General features: G+C 42.3%; 1 protein-coding gene across 1 annotated transcript in view; it reads left to right on the forward strand.

The window, feature by feature from the left end:
* The first annotated feature begins 250 nt into the window (after positions 1–250).
* Positions 251–24,173, forward strand: part of sv2ca (synaptic vesicle glycoprotein 2Ca) — a 305,314-nt gene continuing 281,391 nt past the window's right edge. Inside the window, exon 1 of the mRNA XM_028805696.2 lies at positions 251–771. The gene's annotated coding sequence lies outside the window, so the exon portion shown is untranslated. The remainder of the gene's footprint in view (positions 772–24,173) is intronic.

Genomic DNA, 24,173 nt, shown 5'->3' on the forward strand with positions numbered 1-24,173 from the left:
ATGTTATATAGGTGGGGTCTGTCGCATATGATCCAAACTTGAACATACTGACTTTTCACATAGCAGCATTTTACAAACATCCTGGACTACCAGTTGGTCAGCGAGAAGCAAGTTTTAATGTCTTATAGCTGGTTGAGTTGAATTCAACCTGAAATAATAAAGAGGAAACACGGTGAGCATTAACAGGAATACGACTCTTTTGCAAACAGCTCAACAACACATCTCTCTTTGGAAGAACTGGCGCTTCAAAGTTTACATGAAGCGTAACGATTGCCGACTCCTAAAACGAAATCAAACCGGATGGCAGACAATTTCTGCAATAAAGGTTATTTAATAAATTAACAAACATCAGAATGTAATTTTAGGTTTATTTGTCCCGTTCTTTATTTGATCACTTTATTAATTCCTAAAGGTTTTTTTTTTGTGTGTTTATTGGGTAGAGCCTTAGACACCCCCGCCCCACCCCCGCCCTTTTCGTAAGCTTGATTATTCCATTAGTCGGGATTGCCCAGTCCACGGGCAGGGAAACAGTTTATTGATTGCATTTTCCGCCATCCGCACTCCTTATTCATCTCTCTGCCTCTTTTCTTTTCTTCTGCCACTGCAGAGGCAGAACTGCAACGTCATAAAAATCCAACAGTAATTTCTCCACCGGTAGCGGCCATTTTACTTGAGGATACCAGCACTTTACTCTTTAAGAATCTCCGATAGCGTCTCCTTTGTATGTGTGCGAAGAAGCTCTGACGCCGCATCAGCAACTCCTAAGCCCTGGTAAGTGAACGCACTTCTTTCCTTCTCTTTGTCTGAGCTCTATGCATACTCACCTCTAGCGCTTAGCTCGTCCGGCTGGCTTCTTTTGGAAATTGCTCACTATAATAACATTCTAACTCTTATTTAAAAGCGCAGACATAAAATGATGGGTTTTACCCCACTATTAGTTACTTATTCGCATGTGCTCAGTTATCTGCTTTAATTCATCTGAAGTTTTATTTCGCAACGAACTGACATGTTCTCTTGGCAGAGGATTTAACTTGGCTTCCGATATCTTGAACTTTGTTCTTTATCTTCATTTGTACTCAAAACGGTCTTGACGACTTTCATGGTGATTGTGCAGTGGGAAAGTGAAGAAGCAGTTAAAATAAGCCGCTCACGAGTCGCGGAGATCTTAAAATCGTCCCGCGGCGTGGGCTTCGTACCTGTCAGTGCTCAGGGACTTTTACCTGTAACAACCTTTCCACTTTATTTTAATTCAGAAGTCATGATGATTGTTTGTTAGAGCTTGGGGAATGGCTTAACAGTAAAAACATATAAAGTGATTCCCCCCAGGGAATATATGTATGTAAAGAGATACGGAATAATAAGGAGACGTGAAATTCGCCGATATGAGCGAACGAATTCAGAGAGAATAGAAGTTGTTTTATGAAGGATACTTTTGTTTTGGGAAAGACTGCACTGCATGAGTGTCTTATTTTATTCATAAATTATTATTGTTATTAACAGCCACGAAAGATTATACAACTGCTAAGTTGCGCTTCGTTTCAGAACACTTTCAAACTTTGTATTTTTTTTTACGATCAAATGACAGCCATATGTATGCAACGCGCTAATCATTTGGGATTCTTATCCTAATATTTACAGTTTTAAAATAGTAATGTCTGCTTTGTTTTGCTGCGAGATGTTATGATGGTTTTCTTCGGGGTCCACTAAATGATCTCGCTCGGAGAGAGCTTACTTTGAACCCTCTGCAGTGCTTCTTTTCGAACACGACCCAAACTGCACTGTTCTGAAAGTTCACTTGTCACCGAGCGCGGTGAGCCATTACGAAAACTGCAGGTGCCGAGCTGACATTGAAGAGGCTGACTGCATGCATAGGCGTTTCAAGTGCGTCATCTGAAATATGTCCCCGCATTTATTTGAGCTCACACACGACAGAGAACGACGCTGCAGGTAGCGAGTGAGTCACGCAGGAGTCTCCCAGCATATTGATTCCGAGCCACAATGTCACAGCAAGAGAAATCGTGTTACTGACGGCAGCAGATGTCACAATCTACCCGGCATCACCCGTTGTTCAGTCATTCGATCTGTCTGGGAGACGATAAAAAGGCACTACGTGACAAATGGAGAAGAAAGACACTATATCATAGAAATAGTCTGATAAGAAAAGAAACGTATTAGATACTGATAAGAAATCGTTTGATAGAAAGTTACTGTATCACATATAAGATAGACACTATTCAATAGAAATAGTCTGATGAAAAATGAACTATAACAGATAGACTAAAAAGTGAACTATATGACAATGATATTTTTGTAGCGCTTAAAATGAAAGAGCCCACTGCGGAGAGTTAGAAGCTCGAGCAGTCGCTTATGTCGGGGTGCGCACTCGAGCCCATGGGATGCACCGCGAAGAGAGCCTATAGTTATACGTGTAAGGCACTATATTACACAGCGAAATCGCCAGTGTTAAACAAACTCTTAAGTCTTGTGGAAGGATACGTATTCTCGGTCCATGTTTAGCAGCGGACCCTTTCAAATAACCGGGTTTTCAGGCTTTAGGTAACAATATTCGGTTGCTCGATACGTCAACTACTCCCGCCTCAAAAAGCGTATGATCTGTATATCAAATTCGCAAAGGTAAATATATTTAATAGTGGTGCCGAAACCTTAAAGCGATCGTTTACGTTTTAACTTCAGCATGAGTCGAAGTGTTGAAAAAGTTCTACGAAGCGCATTGTTACTGAATTTGTGACAAGCGAGCATCTATAAACTTTGACATTATAAATTATCCGTTGTAAGAGGATGGGTTTTATCCCTGGTGACTGCAGAGCAATACTGTTTTCAGAAGTGCCTCACTTTATGCCTGTGGTGTAAACACACTCCTGAACATACTGGTTCTATAATGGCGCTTTACTGGGTTGTGTGCAGCTTCTCGCAGAATCATTCCTTGACAAAGAACAATTGAATTCTGGGAAAGATTCTTTGCAAATTAAATTGGTTCGTATAGGACTTTGAAAATGTTCGTAATATGTAGACGAAACAGAAATATTTAATATGTAGTAGGCTATATACTTAGCAGGATACAACGAATCATGAAAACCTCAACTTAGATGTGTTATTGAATGCAGTAAGAGTCCCCCTAAAATCAGGACCCATTGGTACTTCGTAAAACTGTTACCATCTAGCCATTGGTTTTCAGGGAGCCTGTCATGGATGTAAATAAATAAAGGTTCTTTCTATGAGCCTTCCTATGGACGGTTAATGGTTCCCCTATGGGATCACCAAATTCATTTTATTTTTAATAGTGCTTAAGTACAAAGTAAGGTGGCGTGGAATTAGGATTTTCCTATTTAAACGTTGAAGTGCTTGCTTTTTGTTATAAAAATAATTAACAATTGCATTTTGGTTGTCGCCTTTATCCAGATCGACTTACCACATCCGATATTCAGTTGGTTACATTTATTTATTTTTGTATTTATTGGAGGTGAAGGTGAAGTGACGTGTATGGCCACACAGCGTCAGCAGCAGGTTTTGAACCCAAAATTTCGGAGTTTGAATCCAAAGCTTTAAAAACAGGGACGTCCAGGATGCTGTGTTAGATGCATAATTGGCTTAGATAGATAGATAAAATAAAATATATCCATCCATTATCCAACCCGCTATATCCTAACTACAGGGTCACGGGGGTCTGCTGGAGCCAATCCCAGCCAACATAAAATATATACAATTTATAATTAAACGTCCATCCATCCATCCATTTTCCAACCCGCTGAATCCGAACACAGGGTCACGGGGGTCTGCTGGAACCAATCCCAGCCAACATAAAATATATACAATTTATAATTAAACGTGAATATGCTTAAACAAATCAAAGTTCGGGTAACATTAACATTACTTTTTATCTATCTATCTATCTATCTATCTATCTATCTATCTATCTATCTATCTATCTATCTATCTATCTATCTATCTATCTATCTATCTTATAAATCATGTTAGAGTCAGCTATAAATTGATTTTTTTTAGTAAATTATAGCATACAAGATCACACCATTTAGACGTTGCTCCTCCACATTTCGTTCTCACTGTGACTGTAGGGTAGTCTCTTTTTTAGTGCTTTTGATTACACAGAATCTCCGCTCGGGCGTCCCGTCGAGGGTGGACCGCCGTTTTCCGCTTAACGCTGTTGAGATGAGCTGCGACCGTGAAATGCCTAAGCAAGTCATAGCATTAATAGGTATACATTCAAGCCACATCGATGCCCCTGCACATTTTATTTGTTCCTCTCCCAGTTTAAAAAAAAAAACGTCCCGTGCTTCCAGTCATCTCCTCACTGTTCCTATAGCTCTCACAGACGACTCTGCTCTGTCCGGCATCTGAAATGAGAGATTCCCTCGTGGTGTGTTCCCCAGCGGGGCTGCGCTAAAGACCGGGAGCGCTGGTGGCGTCAGCGGAGCTGTTCTTTGATAATGGCAAAAAAAAAAAAAAAAAAAAGACGGCAGATCCATTCCTGCTTTGCGTCACAAACCTTTGTTTGTTGTACAAGCGTTACAATGAAGAAAATAACATTTTTACTACACGCACATAATAAACCATTTTTAACATACATACTTTACAGATAATACATTTGAATTAATTGAAACGTTTTAAATGCTCAACCTTCTTGGATCGAGGCCTTGTCGTGGCAGAAGGGCTTGCGCGGTCTAGTGATCCTCGGAGCTATGTTGTCGGGAGCTACATGCTCCTGGTAGGGCTTCCCAAGGCAAACAGGTCTGAGGTGAAGATCCAGACGAACTCGACCCTGAGACCCATATGGACTTAACGCAAGGATCGGCGTTTCCCTTCCCCGGGAAAGGGTACCCGGGGCCCCACCCTGGAGCCAGGCCCGGGGGAGGGGCTCACTGGCGAGAGTCTGGTGGCTTGACCTTCGACCATGGGGCCCAGCCAGGCTCAGCCCGAAGGAGCAACGTGGTTCCGCTCTCTTGTGGGCCCACCACCTGCAAGAGAGGCCATAGAGGTCGGGTGCAATGTGATATGGGTGGTAGCTGAAGGCGGGAACTCTGGCGTTCCAGCCCTCGGTTGCCGAAACTGGCTTATGGGACATGGAATGTTACCTCTCTGGCGGGGAAGGAGCCTGAACTGGTGCGAGAGGTTGAGAGGTACCGGCTAGATATAGATATACCATTCCTCTTGAGAGAGGCTGGACTTTGTTCCACTCTGGAGTTGCTGTGGGTGAGAGGCGTCGGGCAGGGGTGGGCTTGCTTATGGCCCCCCGACTCGAGGCCTGTACATTGGGGTTCTCCCCGTTGGACGAGAGGGTTGTTTCCTTATGCCTTTGAGTTGGGGGAAGGACTCTGACTGTTTGCGCTTATGCGCCGAACAGCAGTTTAGAGTACCCAGCCTTTTTGGAGTCCCAGGAAGAGGCGCTGCGAGGTGCAGCTCCTGGGGACTCTATTGTCCTGCTGGGAGACTTAAATGCTCACGTTGGCAATGACAGTGAAACCTGGAGGGGCGTGATTGGGAGGAACGGCCTCCCTGACCTAAACTTGAGTGGTGTTCAGTTGTTGGACTTCTGTGCTGGTCATGTATTGTCCATAACGAACACCATGTTCGAGCATAAGGGTGTCCATAAGTGCACTTGGCGCCAGGATGCCCAAGGTCGCAGCTCGATGATCGACTTTGTAATCGTGTCATCAGATCTGCGACCTTATGTCTTGGACACTCGGGTGAAGAGAGGGGCTGAGCTGTCAACTGATCACCACCTGATGGTAAGTTGGATCAGATGGCAGGGGAGGCTGCCGGACAGACCAGGCAGACCCAAACGAATAATGAGGGTCTGCTGGGAACGTCTGGCGGAGGAACCGGTCAGAAAGATCTTTAACTGCCACCTCCGGCAGAACTTCAACCTCATTCCGAGGGAGGCGATGGACATTGAGTCTGAATGGGCCATGTTCCGAGCCTCCATTGTCGAAGCAGCAGAACAGAGCTGTGGCCGCAAGGTTGTCGGTGCCTCTCATGGCGGCAATCCACGAACCCGGTGGTGGACACCTAATGTTCAAGAGGCCCTCAAGCTGAAGAAAGAGTCCTATCGGGTCTGGTTGACCAGTGGGACTCCAGAGGCAGCTGAGGGGTATCGGCGGGCCAAGCGTGTGGCGGCATCGACTGTTGCAGAGGCAAAAACTCGGGCATGGGAGGAGTTTGGGGAAGCCATGTAAAACGACTTTCGGTCGGCACCGAGAAGGTTCTGGCAAACCGTAAGGCGCCTCAGGAGGGGAAAGCGGTGCTCCACCAACACTGTGTACAGTGGAGATGGGGCCCTGCTAACTTCAACTGTAGACGTTATTGACCGGTGTAAGGAATACTTCAAGGATCTTCTCAATCCCACCAGCATGTCTTCCTTAGAGGAAGCAGAGCTGGAGGACTCTGGGGGGGGGGGGGGGGGGGCCCGTCCATAACAGGGGCTGAGGTCGCCGAGGTAGTTAAAAAGCTCCGAGGTGGCAGGGCCTCTGGAGTGGCCGAGGTTCACCCTGGGTTCCTCAAGGCTCTGAATGTTGTGGGGCTGTCCTGGTTGACTCGTCTCTATAACATTGCATGGACATCGGGGGTAGTGCCTCTGGATTGGCAAACTGGGGTGGTGGTTTCTCTTTTTAAGAAGGGTGACCGGAGGATGTGCTCCAACTATAGGGGGATCACACTCCTCAGCCTCCCTGGTAAGGTCTATTCAGGGGTGCTGGAGAAGAGAGTTCGGTCGATGGTCGAATCTTGGATTCAAGAGGAACAATGTGGATTCCGTCCCAGCCGTGGAACACTGGACCAGCTCTACACCCTGGCCAGGATCCTGGAGGGGGCATGGTAGTTTGCCCAACCACTCCACATGTGTTTTGTGGATTTGGAGAAGGCATTCGACTGTGTCCCTCGAAGCATCCTGTGGCGTGTGCTCCAAGAGTACGGGGTACAAGGCTCGTTGTTACGAGCCATCCAGTCCCTGTACAGGAGGAGCAGGAACTTGGTCCGCATTGCCGGTAATAACTCGGACACGTTTCCTGTTGAGGTTGGACTCCGCCAGGGCTGCCCTTTGTCACTGATTCTGTTCATAAGTTATATGGACAGAATTTCTAGGCGCAGCCAAGGAGTGGAGGGGGTCTTGTTCGGTGACCTCAGAATCTCGTCTCTGCTATTTGCGGATGACGTGGTTCCGTTGGCTTCATCGGACAGTGACCTCCAGCTCTCACTGGAGCAGTTCGCAGCCTAGTGCGAAGCAGCGGGGATGAGAGTCAGCACCTCTAAATCCGAGGCCATGGTTCTCAGCCGGAAAAGGGTGGAATGCTCTCTCCGGGTTGGGAGCACAGTACTGCCTCAAGTGGAGGAGTTCAAGTATCTCGGGGTCTTGTTCACGAGTGAGGGAAGAATGGAGTGGGAGGTTGACAGACGGATCGGTGCGGCACCCGCAGTAATGCGGGCTCTGCAACGGTCCATCGTGGTGAAGAGAGAGCTGAGCCAAAAGGCGAGGCTGTCGATTTACCAGTCGATCTACGTTCCTACCCTCACCTATGGCCACGAACTTTGGGTAGTGACCAAAAGAGCAAGATCGCAGATACAAGCAGCCGAAATGAGTTTTCTCCGCAGGGTGGAGGGACTTTACCTTAGAGATAGGGTGAGGAGTTCAGTTATCCGGGAGAGACTCGGAGTAGAGTCGCTGCTCCTCCGCATTGAGAGGAGTCAGTTGAGGTGGTTCGGGCATCTGGTTAGGATGCCCCCTGGACACCTCCCTGGGATGGTATTCCGGGCATGTCCCACTGGGAGAAGACCACAGGGCAGACCCAGGACACGCTGGAGGGATTATATGTCCCGGCTGGCCCTGGAGCGCCTCGGGGTCCTCCCAGAGGAGCTGGAGGAGGTGGCTGGGGAGAGGGAGGTCTGGGCTTCCCTGCTTAGGCTGCTGCCCCCGCGACCCGACCTCAGATAAGCGGTGGATAATGGATGGATGAATGGTTTTAAATGCCATATTTTTAATGCATTTTTTATCAGAAGAAATGTAAAATGACTATAAGAGTATAAAAACACAACTGCATACCCTGCACTATATGGTGTCTGCAGTTTTACGGTACAATGAACTGAACAGAGAAACAGAGTAGCGATTTACGGGACAATGTAGCTCAGGCCACCACATAGCAAACTCTTAAAAGCACCAGTTTCTTACTGGCACTTTACTGGGTTGTGTGGTTCTCTTAATAATCAACAATTTCATTCTGGGAAGGACTCTTTGCATATGAAATTGATTGCTTAGGATATGAATAAAGTTCCCCATATATGAACAACACAGAAATCTTTACTGCATAGCAGGCTACCTAGAAAGATACCAACAGACCAAGAAAACCTGAACTGTGTAATTGAATGAACAAAGAGTCCCCATTAGTATTTCACAAACCTGTTATCTGTTCATGATTATTTAGGAAGCATCTTAGGGATCTAAATAAACAAAAGTTCTTTCTGGAACTTTCATGTGGTTCGGTCTTTTGGGAACCAAAAATGGTTTTTGTATGGCATCACTCTGAAGAACCACCCTGGCACCTTTATTTTTAAGAGGCCACAGGGACATGAATCACATCAAACAGCTAAGGCAGTAAATTGTAGATAGCAAGTGAAGAACATCACTTGAAGAGAAGCCCACCGAATCAACACTGAGGAATTTCAGCTAACAAATTATTTGGCAGAAGCGTGTCAAGAAATGCTACGGGGGCTCCTTTATACCAACAGTAACCTTCTTCTTCTTTCGGCTTGTCCAGTTAGGGTTGCCACCGTGGATCATCTTTTTCCATATTCTCCTGTCCTTTCATCTTGCTGTGTTACACCCACCTGCATGTCTTCTCTTAGGCCTTCCTCTTTTCCTCTTACCTGGCAGTCCCATCCCTAACATCCTTCTCCTAATATACCCAGCATCTCTCCTCTGCACATGTGCAAACCAATGCAATCTCACCTCTCTGACTTTGTCACCCAACCGTCCAACTTGAGCTGACCCTCTAATGTACTCATTTCTAATCCTATCCATCCTCGTCACACCCAGTGCAAGTCTTAGCATCTTTAACTCTGCTACCTCCAGCTCTGTCTCCTGTTTTCTGGTCAGTGCCACTGTCTCCAACCCATATAACATAGCTGGTCTCACTACTGTCCTGTAGACCTTCCCTTTCACTCTCGCTGATACCCGTCTGTCACAAATCACTCCTATCACTCTTCTCCACCCACTCTACCCTGCCTGCACTCTTTTTCACCTCTCTTCCACACTCCCCATTACTCTGTACTGCAATACACCTGCATAATGTCTCACTGGGACTGCTAAGTCAGAGGTTTTCTTTCTTTTTAAATATTCTTTCATTTTTAGTCGTTCTGGTGTGTGTTCAGACCAAAGTGTGTGCATCTATCTATCTATCTATCTATCTATCTATCTATCTATCTATCTATCTATCTATCTATCTATCTATCTATCTATCTATCTATCTATCTATCTATCTATCTATCTATCTATCTATCTATCTATCTTATTTCATACATTTAAATTGATAAGCTGCTTAAGATTCGAGTGAAGCGTATTCGTAATGTTGTCTAACTACAGTAAGCTTTATTGGCTTTAATGTCTTGAGGTAAATTACTGTAACTTATGAAGAGAGCTCGATGTGTGCTGAACTCAGGTCATCATTTACGGGAGACACGGTGTAACTTTTGGTAACTGGTCTGATATTTCTGAACCAGTGGTCTTTTTTCAACACTTTCTGATTATGTATAAATACTTAAATCGTTGTTTTGCTTACAATGGCTGAAATATATATATTTTGTTTTTAATGGCTGAAATGTATGTTTTTTTTATTTATATTTACTGTACTGGAATGAGTGAAAAGGTCAAAGTTACATCTCATCTTTGCTAATTCTGTCTTAGCTCTTGAAAGAATGCTCATGTTGGATTTCACACTGGGAAGCTGACACTTCCTCTTGGTCCCACGGTACGTCAAAGTGTTATGCCCCGGTCAGAAGGGGGAATGATGAACAAATCTGGCTCAACACACCATTTCCTCCCCCAAAAGGCTCTATCTGCAGACCCCCTGAGCTCCAGTCCATTGAGGAGGTTGTCGCCTTACATTATATGTTAGTGATGATACCTGCTTACACTATGGCTAAGATTAGTGGTGGAGGAGGGTTTTCTGAGTCAAGTGGAGTAAATCAGGTGACAAAAACCTGCAATCCAATTGGCTGTCCAGCAGAACGACTAAATCGGGAAGCTGCGGTGGTCTGCTCCTGGACCCATCTTGTTTCCTTAGCAGTGACAAAAACAGGAAGAGCACCCCCATATCACATCTGGCAGACTGCCCCAATCAACTACCTAATCACCTGTTAACGTAGCACTGCCAAGTTGATTTCCGAACCACTGACACAAAAGAAATGTCTGTTTGTCAGTGTTCAGGACTTCACCCATTTTTATACTATTGTTCTCTTCTTTAAAAAGACATACACACTTCAGACATGAATTCAAACTTTATTAATATACCCATTTAATGCTGTATAATACTTAAACTACTTTTCAAACTGAAATAGTTTTGCTATAAATACACAATTTATCTCAGTCTGTCACAAAAGCAGCATTGGACATTTCCTCTCAATTTTATTCCATATTACAAAGCAAAGCCTTGTAAACGTTTGGCTTAAAGAGAGCATTGCAGTGTATCAAGGCCAGAATGTTTCTCCACATTAGGAGAATTAACTAACATTTTCAGCTCAGAGAAGAGCTCAGCACTGTGGCACTTTATTTGGAATGAACAGTGGTCACCATAGCCTTCTAGTGAAAATTCAGATAGCCCACCATGAAGAGGGTCAACCCAGAGCAGTGCAGCTGAAATGGACACGAACGAGGATAATAAGCCACAATTTACTTCAGGAGGACAGTCTTACGTCCGAGTATAAATTGAGCTTTCCTTTATTTCAAATCATATCTCCGTCTTCCTAATACATGCATGAATGGTTGAATAATGATATCAGATTTCGGAGCATTTGTGCAGTTACCACAGTGTAAATTCTGCTGGTGAAAAGCGATATTACATTTCAATTTCTGTTATTATGCTTGAAGGAAGTTGAATGTGTCAGTGCAGAGTGTACAGCTGAGGCTTTTACAAAATTCTCTCCACGGCAAATGGAAAACACATAAAATAACGTTGTCAAACACACTCAGTCCAATTCGGGGACATCAGGGTCCGCAGCCTATGCCAGCAGTGCAGGGTACAAGGAAGGAAAGCAGCCTTGGATAAGACGACAGTCTGCTGAAGAGCCCACTTGTGCAATTTTAGAATAAATATTGAAAAAGTGCATACAAAACTGAATATAAATATTCCATCATCAATGGTGAGACTGAAGTGATAGCCCTTACACTAGCAGGTAGGTCATTTCACAATTTGGAGGCCATTAAAATTCAGCCCTGTAGCAGCAGATGGACTTATCTTTGGAAGTATAAAAACCTTCCACATTTTGGCTGTTATGTATGGTGAGCATAACTTAACAAAGGCTGGGGGGTCCTGCATGCCCTTTACTCTTCCCTGAATGTTTGACTGCAGTAGACTCGGCTGGCTGTAGGCTGTTCGAATAAGAAACAAAGAGCATTATTTTCTGAATACATGCCCCACCAATTTGAAATCAAGCTATTTGTGTGATTCTAGAGCACAGGCAGTGGTAAATTATGTAAAGTAAAAGGGGATGAAGCCACTAACAGAACTGCGATAAGTTAGAAGGATGACACTGAAATCAGCCCTAAATTGAACTGGAAGCCAGTGCAGAGACACAAGAGCAGAAGTTACATTGTCATACATCCAGGTTAATGTTATATGTGGCAGCATTTTAATACCAGCAGGAAGCAGAAAAGATTTGAAAAGGCTGTGAATGAAGAAGTAGTCAGTTATGTTTTAATTATTCCCTAATCAGGCGAGATAAAACCTCCAGAAAAAGAAATCTTTTAAGGTTCAAATATGAATTAAAATGTATTTAATAAAGTATTAACTAAACAGTAACAATAAATTAAGGAATAACAAACAAAATATTACAATAAATGACTAAACTAGAAAATAACAGAAAAACTACTCAAAACAAAACTATTAAAGAAATCTGAGTTACAAAAAGAAAAAGAAAAAAGCAAAGAGTCAGAAATACATTAGTATAAAAAATACGAAAAAAAAAAGCAATCCGGAGTAAAGAGCAAAGCCAAAAAACACAAATGTATTGACAAATTTACAAGTCATATCTAAAATGTGTTGTTTCAGCCAGGGTTCCTCCCCATGGCTGGGGTTCAAGTTCTTGTTTCATGTCTTTGTTATTCATTTTTGTGTATTTCTTTTTGTTAGTTGCTTTTGTTGATTACTAGCTGTCCTCCGTAGCTCCACCCGTGTAGTAGTGAAAGAGCACAGTGAGGTGGCTCTCCACTACTGACGTCACGCTTCGCGCTTCCCTCGGCCCGCAGCCTTAGCATGAATATATCGCTCCTGCAAGCAAACTATGATTCTTAGTGCTATGAAAGAAGTCGCAAAATCAACCGTAATGTTCAAGCAAATTATAGAAAAAAACATGATCTAAATCTGTTAAGTAGTTCTATCATTCGCTAAATAAGCGGATGTAAGCTACGCCCTGAGGCTGGTGTGTGAGTGAGGAGGGCCCTGCCTGCAGCCCGCAGCCTCTGTCTCTTGGATTCGTGCTATGATACTTATCTCAATGAGAGAATTCGCAAAATCAACCAGAATGTTCAAGCAAATTATAGAAATAAACCGATCTAAATCTGTTAAGTAGTTCTCTTGTTCGCTAGCTAAGCGGATGTAAGCTACGCCCTGAGGCTGGTGTGTGAGTGAGGAGGGCCCTGCCTGCAGCCCGCAGCCTCTGTCTCTTGGATTCGTGCTATGATACTTATCTCAATGAGAGAATTCGCAAAATCAACCGGAATGTTCAAGCAAATCATAGAAATAAACCCAATCTAAATCCGTTAAGTAGTTCTCTCGTGAAAAGTGGACAGACATGCAGACAGACAGGCCGACGTTGGATTTTATATATACAGAGATGTGTGTTGTTCTTTGTCTTTGACCTTCTCTTTACCCTGCCTGCATTATGTCCCATGTGTTTTGCAGGTGGTCCCCCAAGAGGAGGAGCCACCTGCCAATCCCCACCACCAAAAACTGCCCTCCGCCATATAAATCTGGTCGGTCTTCCACAGTTCTTGGTGGTTCATTTTGAAAGTGCCTGGGGATGATGAGTTTACTTGTACCCTTTTCTGTACTTTTGTGAATTACTGCATTTTTGACCTGTTTGCTCTGTTTGTTATCTTTTGGATTCTTTACTGAGACCTTGTTTGCCTTTTATTTTAGGCAACTCCATTTTGTTTTTTTGTGCTCTATGTTCATTCTTGTTAATTGTTGTGTGGAAAGAAACCTTTTTGTTTTTATAGAAATTCAGTGTTGCCCTTATACAGTATCTAGCCAGGCTTTTGCTGTACACGCCCCTCTAGTGGGCACTTTTAGAAGTGCTTTTGGAGTGTACTGGGATTTATGTGCTCTGGGACTTCTAGTCCACAATATAAAAAATCCAAAACAAAGGGTTTAAAAGTACAAGATTAAAATCTTTTAAAATAAGGGAAAGAGCATAAAAGGGGTCAAAAACACAGAAATTGCAGTGCCTATAAAAAGTTCTTACTCCCTTGAAATTTTTCATAATTTATTGTTATAAAACATTGAATCACAGTGGATATAATTTGGGTTTTTTGAAAAGGACTCTTTAATATCAAAGTGAAAACAGATCTCGGCAAATTGGTATAACTTAATTACAAATATAAAGCAGAAACTAATTAATCACGTAAATATTCACCCCTTTCAAGTCAGGATTTAGTAGATGGCAGCCATGGCAGCCTTGAGCCTGAGTGCACAGTTCTTTCTCTCTCAGCTTTGCACATCTGGACATTAACATTTCTCCCCATTCTTCTTTGTATAAACTGCTCAAGCTCTGTCAGGTTGTATGGAGATTGTGAGTGAACAGCCATTATCAAGTCCAGCCACAAATTCTCAATTAGATTGAGACTGCTGTTGCCACTCCAGAACATTAACATTGAATGCCATTGCATTCACTATACCCTCACAAGGTCCTGCTTCAGATATCCATCCTCACAGCAAGATGCTGCCACCACCCTACGTCACTACAGGGATGGTATGATTCTGATAATGTGCAGTGCTCAAACATATCGTTTAGTCTGATGGCCAGAAAGCTGAATTTTGATTTCATCTGACCATAGAATCTTCTTCCAGTTGATTTCAGAGTCCCCCATGTGCCTTCTGGCAAACTGTAGATGAGATGTCATGTGTGTATTTTTTTTAACAGTGGTTTTCTCTCTGCCACTCTCCCAAAAGCTCTGACTAATGAAGCTCACAGGTGTTCACACGTTGTCTGCACAGTCACTCCAATCTCCATCACTGTAACCTCCATTTTTGTGGATGGCCTGTTGTAGTACATTTTCATCTGTGCCATACTCCTTCCATTTCTTAATGACTAATTGAACTGGACTCCAAGTGATATCCAGTGACTTGGAGCCTTTCTTGTATTCATTTGCTGACTTGTGCATTTCAGTCATCTTTCCATCAACTGCACCTTCAGTTTCGTTGTTCCTTTGTAAAAGTGACAATGACAATAAATATCTATCGATCTATCTAGGTTGCTTTGTAGTTGTTCTTCTTTGGTCTTTATTGTGTAACTTAGGCCACCATGCTGACTCATCACAAGTTGGACCTTGGAGATATAAAGGCGCTTTTACTCCACAATCAACTGAAACCCCATGCGGTGGATCTCCACTAAATTAATTAGGTGACTTCTAACACGAAATGGTCTCACCAGTGATGATGTAGGTGTGTCATATTAAAGAGTAAATACTTATGTGATCAATTATTTTGTGCTTATTATGTGTAATGAATTTTGAGCACTTTGCAGAGATCCATTTTCACTTTGGGTCTTTTTCTGTTGACCAGTGTCAAAAATAAGCTAAAATAAACTCGCCGAGACTCAGTGTTGTATAACCAATAAAATGTGAAGACCTCCAAGGGGGAGCTTATTTTCATAGGCGCTGTACACTGGCTAATGCCACAGCACAGAATGATGCCAGGGAGGACCTTGTATAGTCCTCTCCGATAACGGCAGGCCTAATAGTCACTGCATCTGAGGAATACAGTTTAGGGTGTAAGGGGCTGGAGTGAGACCATAAACGTATAACAAAACAAAAACAGGACAGGGAGTGGGGGAAATGAAAAACATAAACAGGAACGAGGCACGTTTGCAATCCATATACATTTTAGTTGAGATGAATGGTTGCGTTATTTTTTTCTGTATCCAGCATAGTGAAAAAACACCTTCATTTTCCCTTACTAGCAGGTCGTAGTTTAATACAGTCATCTGGGTAATGAATAGATTTATCAATGTCAAAGATAACACCTAAATTATGTGTGGATTCAGCCAAAGTAAAATGCAGAACCTCTATGTTTAAAGCTGACAGCATCTTGTTACTGGTGCAGATTTTCCACCCACTAGTAGAATTCCATTTTCTTTGTATAAGTAAGTATTTTTTTTTTCAATCATTATTTTAACTTATTGAAACTATTAATAACACATTAACGACACTTCTCTTTGAAGTGTGTGGATTAAAGGCCGTGGTGCTGAAATGTGGAGGCCAAATTCACTGCACGAAGACTGCTTGCAAAAACTAAAAGATCTGCAGTGGTCAGCTTAGATGGCTATGCTGGATAGTCAGCAGCAGTTCTATAGTCCGTGGCTGAAGGTTTCTAAATTCTTCCACTTATGGTTGTCTGGTCACTTGGTCAATCAGCTACTAAGTTCACTCTTGTCACACCCAACAGACACATACAAATAAAACATGGATGTGGCTCAAATGTTCCAATGAGTCACATAAAATATGACAAGATAGCCAGGGCATTGTCATACAGGGTGAGGCAGAAAGGACGGACATTTTTTACAAAATCACAAAATTGTTAATTTTTTCTTACAAACAAATTTATTGAAAGATTTGAGTTCATATTGAAATAGCATTTGACAAAATCAAGTGTGGAAAACATCTCCCATGTGGTGTCCATTATCACTGATGCATTTCTGAAGGCATTCATGGAAGTTGGCCTCCACTCTTTTCAACATCGCTCTGTCGATTTGGGTGACTTCCATGCGAATGGCTTCCTTCAGTTCCTCCAATGTACGGGGCTTATGCTCGTATACATGTGCCTTGAGGTGACCCCACAAGAAATAATTGCACATGGATAAGTCAGGGGACTGAGGAGGCCAATGAATGTCACCAAACCTGGAAATGAGGTGACCAGGGAAGAGAGGGCGAAAAACATCCATTGATGCTCTAGCTGTGTGGGCTGTCGCCCCATCCTGTTGAAATCACACACGCCGGATGGGAATACGTTTTTGTCGTAATTCAGGTAAAAAGAAGTTGTTTATCATCTCGATATAGCGCTCCGAACGATTACTTAGGCCAAGTTCAGAAGAATGCTTCCAAGCAGATCGACTTGGACTGCGTAGCAGGTCTAGTCGTAAGATTTCCACATTTTCAGGGGTACGGGCCATTCGTATAGCCCCCGGTGGTCTTTTGTTCATTAGTGTGCTTTAACTCAACGTAGGATAGTGTTACTTTGTTATTTATGTGGATATTGAAATGGCAACGAAACTCGCGCTGAACTGCGGTAATAGATTGGTTGTTCTTGACAAAACAGTCGTACGCAAAAACGTGGTGTTCTATCGTCCAGAGCTGCATGGCTTCAACTAAAAAGAAAATAAAAAAATGTTAAGATTTCGCAAACCTACCGCACATCTGTCCCTCCACCTAGTGGTGAGTTCTAGCCATTTCAAAGACGTCCGTCCTTTCTGCCTCACCCTGTACTTGTGAACTAACAAGAAAGATTTTATGGAGTACCAGAGTAAAGAGGCATAGTCAAGAACAAAAATGGAAAATCAGCCACACTATTACCAAAACAAGAGACAAGTCAAAAAAAACAAAAAGGTCTTTAGAGAGAGAAAAATTTTGAAAACAAAAAGGAGTCTTGAATCTGCAAACTTGGACAGGGAAGCGAGCCCAAAGATGAACTTTATTATGTTGTTAGCCAAATGTGACCTCTGAGAAGATGCCCCTTCCTCTTGCTTCTTGAAATGGACTCCTTGGTTTTTCTGACATTAAAACAGAGATTGTTGTCCTGATTTCACTCTGTCAGACAGTAAATCTCTTCACTGTAAGCTATGTCATCATTGTTGGTAATTAAACCTACAGTACTGTTGGTTGTCATCAGCAAATTTAATGATGTATTTGGAGCTGTATTTTACCACACAGTCATAGGCTAAAAAAATGGCTAAACCAGCCAGCTGCAGAGGGACACCCTTGGGTCCCTCACTTCTCTTCTCCCTTTTAGGCACTTATTCCTGAATGGTTTTGAAATCATCTTCGATAAACAGATCAACTTCATCTGACAATGAGGAAGGGCACAGGGGTGATGTGTGAAGTTAAGTGCAAATTTTATTTGAGTGAGTGAGAAGCAGGGTGCACGTGGTAAACTGTGCACCCTCACAATTTTGGAAAATTGGGTTCAAAACCCAGCTGAGCTACCACCTTTACAAAGTCTGAATATTCTCCCCAAGTTTGTGTATTTTTTGTTGCATACTCCAGTATTCCTATACATTCTAAAATATTTGAATTTTAATTTACTTGGTATGAGTGTGTGTTGGGGTGTTTTGTAGTGTGCTGTCTGATGGACTGGCACTTCTTCCGGGGTTGTTCCTGTTTTGTAGCATCTGATGCTGTGATAAGCTTTGACTTCCTTGATTGTTAGAACAGGTTTGATAGGATAGTAATCAATGTTTCACTAGTTCATAGCTGTTTTTCTACAGCAACCTTACACATTATCTTTCCTAAACACTTTTAAGGAATGCACTTAATGTCTGACAGATTTTAAGGCAGACGGTAGCGATGTGCACATTTAATATCACTGTCACAGTGTGGAAATAGCAAAGGAAAAGGCCATAAATAGAAAGAGACAGCCAAGTATTGACTAGATAATATGTACTTACTTGTTTGTACAATCTATACAGTTTGAACTGGAATTATAAATATCCTGGGGTATAAAATATCGAACCTCCTACAGGAAAAAGGCAACTCATGCACCTAGTAGCAACAGAACTTCACAGTTTGCAAGTCCACAGTCACTTGAAAGACGGTGTGCTTATTATGAATCCCAGCCCACAAAGCTCACAAAAAGGCTTCAACTAAAAGTCCACCTGGCCCTGGATCTCAAATCCAGGCTTGTGGCCTGCATCCTCAAAAAGCAAGGCCTGTTAAGTCCTTAAGTGAAGGGAAACCATAAAATCCCCAGCTCAAAGAATGTTTTATAATAAACTTCATCCATCCATCCATTTTCCAACCCGCTGAATCCGAACACAGGGTCACGGGGGTCTGCTGGAGCCAGTCCCAGCCAACACAGGGCACAAGGCAGGAGCCAATCCAGGGCAGGGTGCCAACCCACCGCAGATAATAAACTTTATTTAGCAAATATTTTAAAATAATTCAAGTGAACAAAAAAAAGTCAAAATCAAAACACAATAGCAAAAACCAAAGAATTACCCACAATTTCAAAAGACCAAGGGGAGACTTACTATACCAAAGGAGAATCAAATAGGAGGTAAAAATCAAATGCTTGAGTGGCTAATGTGGCACAAGAAAACTGAGCTAAACAGGAGGAATATAGGACGCCATTCTAGGTGATAGATGAAGCTGTAATTGTAAGTAAACTAGGAAAGGGCCAGAGCAATACTATAAAAAATACATTAAGGTAATCTGAGGACAAACAAGGGGAAAGAGGAAGTGCAAATTTTCCAAAAAAACCCCAAAAAGCGTAAACAAAGACAGCACTCATAAGAATGAAATGGAGCAAAATATTGAGAACTGACACATAAAAATGGGTGAGGTTAGAAAATATACGACCCTTCATCCTGTGATTGAAGGTGAATGCTAAAGGCAGTGTGGTGTGGTGGTTAAGGCTTGGTCTTCAAACCCTGAGCTTGTGGGTTTGAATCCCACCACCGACACTGTGTGATTCACTTCACCCACCTGTGCTCCAATTGGGGAAACACAAAAAGAAATGTAACCAATTGTATCTCAAACATCGTAAGTCGTCTTGTTTAAAACCGTTGGCCAAAAAACTAAATGTAAAGCTGTCATGACAGTTATATTATAAAGAAGAGATAAGTCAAAAAGCAATTCAAATGCAAACGGGGCCAGCACTTCAGTGAACGATCCATTAAATTTAGTTAGGTGACACACTTGGACGCGTTGGTGCTGCTGCCTTAAATCTCGTGGAAGCCAAGTCTGATTCTTGGATTGCTTACTGTCTTTGTAGAATTTGTATTTTCTTCCCAGCGATGCTACAATACTTCTTTAGACACTCCAGTTTCTTCTCATAGTTTAAAGACTTGCATGTTCGGCTAATGGTAGACATTTTGACTGTGTTAGTGTGGTTTTTTGTATAAACACAGCCTGTAGCTCTGTAAAGGAAACTGAATTTAAGAAAGTGGATAACTTTCTGAATAAATCACAGAATATATAAATCAACCCAAAGACAAGTGTTTGGTTTGTTGTTCTGACATCTCTGCTAGTTAAGATAGTTTTGGCAATAACCTTCTGGTACATGACTTTCATTTTTTGACAGATTTCAGCATAACTAAGCTAAATTTTGCAAAGAGCATTGCTTTGGCATGAGCTCTTTTTCATCATTCAGCATTTGTATCTTTGCACTTTTACAGAGGTTGTTGAAGCAGACTGGCACAGGCACCCTTAGCCCCAATGAAGGCACTCGGAGACTGAGGGACAGACAGCAGTATTAAGCTTTATTGTATGACGCACATACAGACTCAACTCAGATGGAACAATGAGCTCCCAGCAATGGGCACCTTTTACTTTTATTACAATTCTTATCATTTCACCAATTAGTCTTCCTCATCTGACTTCTAGCATTCCATTGTTTTAGTCTTGCCTCTAATTAATTCCACCAATAATTCTTAGTAAAGGGGGTGTCCAACCACGCTCTGTCCATCTTATTTGTTTGATAAGGGCTATTCTCTCCCCCTACTATCTCAGCACTTGCTACCATGATTTACAACCAAAGAGTTCACATTCCTTTCTCTAAGCAAGGGGCCCATTCTTTGGCCCTCCAGCACGTCTGACCTTTGGCTTATGAAAAACTGGTGTTTTCTGGCTCATACAAAATAATAAAGAATAAGTTTATTTTTTTAATCCTAACTCTTACATCTTAATGCTTAGTATAAAACAATGCTTACTTTCTCATGTGCTTATAAAGCCAGATTTATACTTCACACGACGTGACGCATGCTGCAGAGGACGCTCCTGCTATGCAAGCGTTGTACTGTTTATACTTGAGTGCGTACTTTGCGTAAATCTGGAGGAATCCACCAGGTGGCAGTGCGAGATATTACCACGGTGAGAACAGGTTCGGCTTCGCTGTGTTTTGAATTGCCTGGAACACCCATTAAACTCTGATGACACCTTACCGCAATATCTCTGAAAAGGACGTTTAATGATTAAATCCATCAGTCCAGGGATTTGTCCATTTCAGCTAGTATTGGGCACGAGGCAGAAACAATCCCTGGACGAGGCATCACCTCATCTTAAGGTGAATACAAGCACACACATACATGCTGGCGTCACTTTAGTGTAACCAAATCTGCATATCTTTGGAAGGAAACCGGAGCACACTGTGGAAACCCAGCAGGAAAACATGCAAACTCCAGGCAGGGAATATCAGCGACGTGACTCCCTGCAAGACAGCAGCGCTAATGCTCCGCCACCTTGTCACCACCATGTGTGTCATTATTAACAGTTGTGGAACGAGCCCCAGACACAGACAGGCAGACATGTTTAATCACCACCGCACGTTTATTTACACTAATATTTGCAGTTAATAAGTGTCCCCGATCCTCTTCCCCCCAGCACTTCCAGGTGTGGCGGAAGTGCTGAGGTCCAGGGCGCCAAAGGCATCCCAAAGCAACCAGGGTGGTCACTCCCTCATGGTCTGGAGGAGGCGCAAGTCCTCCTCCAGTCCTCTTTGGTGTCCCGGCTGGGTACCACCCCCAGCCGTGTGCCACACAGTATTCATTATTTAAACGAAATTACCGATTTATCTGTAAAATGTAACATACATACTTCAATGCATTTCATCATGAAAGTGATATCAAGTATAAATCTAAGGATTCTAAATGTGCAGAGAGTTGGAATATCATACATTTAATGTGCTCAGTGTGGCGATCTATTGCTGTTTGCCGCTGCTGTCAGTACCGTAGGAAGTCCTAGAAAAAAAGACGGCACAGAAGACGGTATGTGAGACTTTTAAAATGTATCATGTCATTACGATCGGGAATATGCAACGCTTGAATATAAAAGCACCACGAATGCATCTGTATGTCGGCATTTTGCTTCACCACTTTGAACCATTCATCAAACATTGAAACGCGCACACCGATCTCGTAGGATCCGCAAAGCGGCTTTCTGTCACATGCAGATAGTAACCAGACTCTGACGTCACATTCCAACTTTTATCACACTGCACCCTCCGACTTTTTGCTGGTACTGCAACTTGTGCACGTGTCGTGTTAATTTCTGAGGATCTGTTCAGAGGATGCATCAAATTAACGCTGGGAACGCATGGCAGCCATGATGCGGGCGTGTACACGTTCTGAGCGGGAAGTACAAATGAGCCCTAATACTTTCCTAGTACGCGTAAATTACCAATTTTCTAAAAGATGAGACTTGGGATGGATTTTTCTTTGGCTGTTTGTTGGAAAGGTGTTGGATAATTAAACCCAAACCCGTGACCTCACTGAGACCTCAGTTGCAGATCTTTATTGAATTTGCAGTCACCACAGGTTAGAAGAGAATGATGATATCACTGATAATTATTTATTAAAATGTACACATCCAACTTTCCTTCACATCCTCTGTATCTCTAACTACTATCCCATCTAGCAAAGGCACAGTATCAGCTACCTATTCTGTATTATCTAAATCCTGTTATAAACCTCTTTCTGTCATTTCTTTTTGGACTAAAAACATTTTGAATTATAAAATAGACATATACTATGTTTGAGAATGTATGTTTGTCTTCCAAAAACCCAAATGATCAGTTCTCACAACTGTAGATCATTCATTATACATTACTTACAGCTTTCAGTGACACAAAATGGGCTTGGTATCTGATGCATTGTCTCCTTTCTGCGCACTGGATCTTCCTGGTAATTCCTTCATGTATTCTTTGAGTGTCAATTTGCCATTTGCTTTCCTATATACTAAACTATCAACTTTCCTGTTTTTCCTTCAGTTTTTCTCCTTGCTGATGATTTCTTTCGTTCCTTTAATTATTATCAAAAGAGGGTCGTCTTATTAGCTACTGTAGCTGCGAAAATCATTGTTGCATCTAGACGGAAATCCAGAATTGATGACTGCTCAACACTGGGTTGTTTCATTTTTTAATTTAATCCATTTATAAATGTCTACGGCTAGAATTAAATATGCTTCTTCTAAATATATTAACCAGTCGGTGGCAGTGGCTGATGCACTGAAATCGTATGCAGTCTACTTTCGCCCCCTGTTTTTTGTTTCTTCACACCTTGCCATTGCTGTGTGTCTCTTCTGTGGTCTTACCTATCTGCTACTGAAGAACTAGGGTTGGAGTAGGGAGGTTTAGAGGGGTTTTCTTTTGTTCATTTTGTTTTGTGGTGTGAAATTCATGATGGTATGTGGAGTATTTACATTTATGTACTGGTTAGGATGAGATTTTATTACAGTGGTGTGCCAGAGGGATACTGCCATCCAGTGAACTGAAAGAGCACATGGCCCAATTAGGCAGTCATCTTCCATCCCCAGTCCATAACAAAGTAAATGTCAGTAATTGAAAATACCCAAAATATACACTGAAATAGCCTCCTTAGCATTATGTTTACTCTGGAAAAATGAGGAAATTAATTTTTTCAACAAGAAAATAATTTTTTGTGGAACAGAAAATGTAAATTCCAAAACATCAACATAAATACAGTAGGAAAGGTATGCCTACTGTCCACTGCTGTACTGATGAAGAATTAGTGCGCACTCTTCGTGTGATATGCTTAGAAGCGGTCAGAAATGCACATCCCAACTTCACAACTGGGATAGTAGAAACGTGTTTCCTTTGTGCATTTTTCTTATATTTTCTCTCTTGTTTGCACATGAGAGGGTGGATTGTCAGTGCCTGATCCGCATTCTTATTGCACTTCTTGTATTATTGTTGGCTACTACAGCGCAAGGCTTAGTGAATTCAACATTTCCTCGACATGAACATAGACAGTTGCCAGTTGAACAGCGCTTAGGAGGCCAACGTCTTTCTTGTCCTTCCACTTGATCACAGTCAGTTTGCCATTTTGTCACACTAAAGCTTCACACCAACAAATTAACTGGCATATCATGGAGGTTTGCTTACACTTGGTGTGGATTAGTTTCACGATCTGTGTCAATGCTTTACAACCAATTCACTGTCATTACCATTGCTTGAACTAATGTTCAGTTTGTTTAAAACAGACTTTACATTTTTTGGTTTACACGCCATTGTGCGTTTTGGTTGAAGACTCCACCCACTCATGGCTATTGATGAATTACCATAGAGTGGCAGAATGCATAGAAATATTCATGATGTTTTTGCAGCATGATGTTATTTTGTCCAGTAGGTGGCAGCAGAACACAGTCCTGAGGGCTTTTCAGAACTAACACTGTACATGCGATCAATGCAGCTTAACCCGAGGGATGCTCAGGCTTAACTGTATTTACATAAAATTCTAAGCCCGAGAGATTCTGGGGGTTAATGACACAGAGGTTAAAAAACAGAAAAAAAAAACCAAAACCTATAAATGCTTATAGTGTGGTATAATAACAAAACAAAATTTTAGCCATTGGCTGAGAATTTACAGGCTCTGTAGAGCGGCCCAGTCTCAGGGTAGGAGCTCTGAAGTTTGTGCCACTCATCTCCTGAATGAGACACTGCCTTCTGGTTGCTTCTTACTTTAATAGCTCTTGGACACAAGGGACG

The sequence above is a fragment of the Erpetoichthys calabaricus genome, chromosome 7 (assembly GCF_900747795.2).
Source record: "Erpetoichthys calabaricus chromosome 7, fErpCal1.3, whole genome shotgun sequence".
Classification (NCBI taxonomy): Eukaryota; Metazoa; Chordata; class Cladistia; order Polypteriformes; family Polypteridae; genus Erpetoichthys; species Erpetoichthys calabaricus.